The sequence below is a fragment of the Meleagris gallopavo genome, chromosome 2 (assembly GCF_000146605.3).
Source record: "Meleagris gallopavo isolate NT-WF06-2002-E0010 breed Aviagen turkey brand Nicholas breeding stock chromosome 2, Turkey_5.1, whole genome shotgun sequence".
NCBI classification, from domain to species: Eukaryota; Metazoa; Chordata; class Aves; order Galliformes; family Phasianidae; genus Meleagris; species Meleagris gallopavo.
The window spans coordinates 92,744,115-92,748,769 of record NC_015012.2 but is presented as its reverse complement, the minus strand read 5'-3'; positions in this window follow the sequence as shown (position 1 = coordinate 92,748,769).

Below are 4,655 nucleotides of genomic sequence, written 5' to 3'. Positions count from 1 at the left end.
AAAAAAGAATAACAAACTCTGAGTTTAAAAAGTGATTTTTTTTTTCAGATTTGAGAAATGTGGAATGCACCATTTTATCCTCTGCCCTGGAGGCATTCAACGCCAGTCTGGATGTGGCTCTGGGCAGCCTGGTCTGGTGGTTGGTGACCCTGCACATAGCAAGGGGTTGAAATTAGATGGTCATTGTGGTCCTTTTCAACCCATTCTATAATTTTATGAGCTAGAAAGTGTCAACCCTATGGGCTAGTCCAATGCACCCTCTGAGCAACTCCATGAACATTCTAACAATGCTTCTGCCTTTCTGTCTCCCAGAGCTTCATCTAGATTTTCTCTATGTATTGTTTTTTAGGATTTACCATGTAAGCAGAGTAACAATAAAACACAATTATTCTAAGATGAGGGAGTCTGTTATATGTATGTAATTTCACTGTTTTTAATCTACCTTTCTTCTTTATACAAACAAGCGAATAGATAAAGAAATTAATATTTGCTGGACCAGGTAGGAATACTGCTCAGGAATAGGAGACTGGCTTGATACCTAGTTATGTTGGGTTTGTACAGAGCACAGTACCTGGCTTCCAGCACACAAAGTGCCACTCTCAGCTCTGCTGTCTTATGCTGGAGAAGTTCCTGAGAACAGAGACAAGACAAAATCAGAGAAATTTACCTTGAAGCAGTCGATGGTGGTTGGAGCAGGGACATGGATTTGAAGTTGGATCTTCTACAAGATTCATGATTTGCTTCCACCACAGGGCAGCTGGCAGTTTGTAGGGATTTTTTTTGTTTTGTTTTTTTTTTTTGCAATCTTTCCTATTTCTGGAGAGAAATTCTAGGCTTCAATGGTCCTGATGAAGGTTTTTCCACTTTCCTGACCTCACTGTCCCAATAATTTTGATGAAGTGGCAATTTACATAAAAAAAAATAGGGTTCACAAAAAAGCCCCAAGTAATCTCAACCTCAAAACTCCCGTACTGAGGCTTACAACACTTGGGTTAAGACGCCCCACAGTAGGTCATCTTGCTTCCATACTTACAGCTAATTGCATGATGTAAGATAATAATGCAGAAAAAAATAATTTTGTTCTATGTGCATCTTTGTAGACTCCAGAATCTGCTTTCAAGTGGAAGCATTTTTAGAGGCCTCTGTTAAAAAGATGTGTCACTGCACTCAGCAGCTCTTAGCAAGCAAGGTTGAAGTAGATTGGGTGAACTGTGATTGAGAATAGAAGAGGCAGAAACCTGATTTCACCTCCAAGACTGGTAGTCTCTGTCCAGCTTCACTGGTATTTTTACTGACAAACTTCTAAAACTAGTTAACTGTGAGGGTTAAAATAATTGTGTGAACCATAGGTTCCATGCTCTGGTGCACAAGTAATCCCTATAGCTGAATCCTGTAGGTTTGTGTTCGAAGAAGTATACAGCATGGTGGAGGCAAGATGTTGCGTTTAGAACAAGCCTGTTGCTGTTTCAGAGTCACCAGAAAAAGAAAACCAGTAACAGAATGAACTGCTAATGATGTGTGAAATGACTGTAGGTTTACACGATGTTTTGAGCCCCAGGTATGTATCCAAGAATGCCTGATCTTTGTGCTTCATTGTTTTCTCATGGAGAGCCAAACTATGGTCTGTAATGACAGTCAGCAGATGGTCGGTGTACTACTTGAATAGTTGGCACTTTTCTTACATGTAGGGAGCTTCCAACGCCAGGAAATTAGCTAAAATAATTCCAAAACTCGCGCAGAGCTGGTAAGAGAGAGACAAATGTATGGAAATCCTTCAATGTATCTCATGTGTATCTGAACTCTTTGAATTTCTTTAGCTATCTGGTAGGATCACTACCTTTGCAGTATTGACTGAATATTAAGGATTAGAGTGCAAATGAAATTTTATCAAAACCCAAAGAAAATAGTTTTGTTGTGACAATAACTGAAGTGGCATATTGGCCATCTAAGGGTGCTCAAATGGACATCTGCACAAACACTAGGCTTGAGGGAACAATGGGAAAGCCATTCAATTCACCATCCCAATCATTAAGGGCTCTCAGTTGAGATTAAGAAAGCATACAGTCAATTGGTGGCTTTTCTTTGTTCACAGTAATATGGGAAAGGCTACATCTAAACAGCATATTTTCCTTCCTTTCTGTCTTCCTATATAAATAATTAAGAAAAGTGGACATTCCCATGTGTCAACCTCACAGTACATTTTTCCTGATAAAGTGAGTTTGTTTATGTAATTATCTCTACTATACAATCAAGGGCATTAGTGATGTTTAAAAAGCGTGGCCTAATTATATATATTTAAAGTGCTGATTTGTATTTGAGTATTAAATCTTGCTGCTAGATGCAGTGTTATTGCTCATGTACACCAAAACCTCCCTAGGATCTTCTGCAGTTCTTCAGGGCCAGGCTGGATGATCTCTCTCTCCAGCTGAGGGCCTTGATGGCTAATTAGATTTGATGTTCTATGAGTAGGGGTTCATTTTCATTTTGAATGCTCCTGCTGATTTTCCACCTCTGATATTGTTATCTTATATTGAGATCATTACTTCTTCTGAAGTAATTTCTGAACTTTCTGAACTCATTTTCTTCTGAACTAATTTCTGGAAGTTTGTGTCACCTGGAAGGGACATTCTTAGTACTTGCTTTTAATACTCTTTGGGAAATGTGTGTATGAAACTTGTTTTTTCTCATTTAATTTGTCAGCCAAGATGACTGTATGTATGCAGTGAGACATGGTGCAAGCTCAGGAGTCTGCTTCCTCCTTGTTTTGCCCTGAAACACATGAGAATTTCTCTGCGATTCTTTAAAGTGAAGATCAGGTATTTCCCTTCCTGTATTCCAGCTAGGCTTTCATTTAACTATGTATGTCACACCATGAATTCAAAGAGCTAAGCTAGGCCTGAGTGAAGATGTTTGGAGTATGTATCAGGAGAAGGCAAGGCAAGGCAAAGGAAAAATAACCATCTCAAATGTTTCTAAGAAGGTCAGTTTGAATGAGTGAAAGAGACTCCAGACTCTTCATTTTGGGCTAGTTTAAGAGTCCTTTTCCACAACAAGGTGAAGGTCCAGGGCCCATCCCTATTCTATTTGAGCTGGGACTAGCAGCTGTTTTCATAAGAAGCACCCAAAAGGGCTCATTTACTAGCTTGTGAAACTGCTTGTGGAAGCACAATGTTCTTGATATTACATTTTGAAATCAGACAGGAAGTTAAAGGAGATCTTCAACTTTGATTAAAATCAAATACTATGCAATCTGCTTTCTTGTATGTACCTAAACTTGACAATTCTCTTCCCTTTTATTATATTAAGGAAAGACTTTCACCGTGGAGGATTATATGAAGCAATAATTAGCTTTTGAGTTTGCTTAAGTGCCAAGCTTCTGTCAAAAATAATCACACGTCACTTCTCAAAAGCAGTTTAACAATGATAAAACTACTTTAGTCCACATATTAAGTGCATTTTAATCAGCTTTTTAGCAGTTATAAAGAACTAAAAGCAGCAAAGTGAATGCAGAAAACCTGAGCAGAAATCAGCATAAGGCCATTGTCTTCTCCAGGCTGCTGTGGAAGCGTCAAGATGCATTAAACTCACATCTTTAACTCAAAGATGACAGGCTTCACTGCCTTCCTTCTAGGAACTTTAAATTATGTTAGCTTTTTTCTGATTGAGCAATTTATATAAAAACAGCAGTTTGATTTTATTTTCTTATCAAACCTTAAATCAAAATACTCAAAGAGTAAAGATAAACTGGTAAATGCCAAATAACTATCACAATGTTATAAGTTCTGTTGTCAGTTGCTGTTCAACAGCAAGATGATTTTAGCCCCATTTAGGTGACATCAAGTAGTACCTGAACTCACATAGGATTAAAAACTTACGCTGTTGTTACTGCCTTTACAAGACTGTTTTTATATCAGTGAATCCTCCTACGAAGCAAACTTCAGCAGACTATACTGCCTACAAGTGACACTTTGCACTGTGTGTACCCAGTTAATGCCATTCACTGATGAAACTGCTTTCATTTTTGCAAGCGGAGGAGAGCAGCTCATTTTAGTAAGTTGACCGTTTTAGTCATAGCATAGTTAGCTAGTACTTGGGGCTGTTTGCAGACACAGAGAAAGCTTCACACCAGAGATAACCCAAGAGGTAAAACTCCACCTATTTATTTTATTCATGGAAGGCATCCTTAGAGAGGATGGAAATTGGAACAGCATGAGAGACGTGTTTGAGAGACGTGGGCTCAGCGGTTCAGCTGCTAACTATTACTAATGGGGTACCTGGCTCAGGAAAATGTCCATCCCTTTGCCAACAGTGGTAAAACTCTGATTCTCTGCAGTGACAGCCAGGTGAAATGATCAAAGCCACAGGATTTTTTTGCCTACTATCTTCCTGCAGAGCTATGTATCTGATCTAGGTTGGCACACCTAGAGTTTAACAGAGCTATACCAATTCACACTGATAACGCTGGTAATAACCTTAAAAGCAAACAAAAGGTGTCTGATAGATGACACAGCTGGAAGCACTATTACATTATGACTTGGATTCCCCTTTTAAAATCATTCTGCTCATAAACTTTTACACACCACTGGATTTGCTATGCTGTTAAGTTTCTTATTTCCAAAACAGAGTTCTCCAATTTATGTTCTATTTAAAAAAAA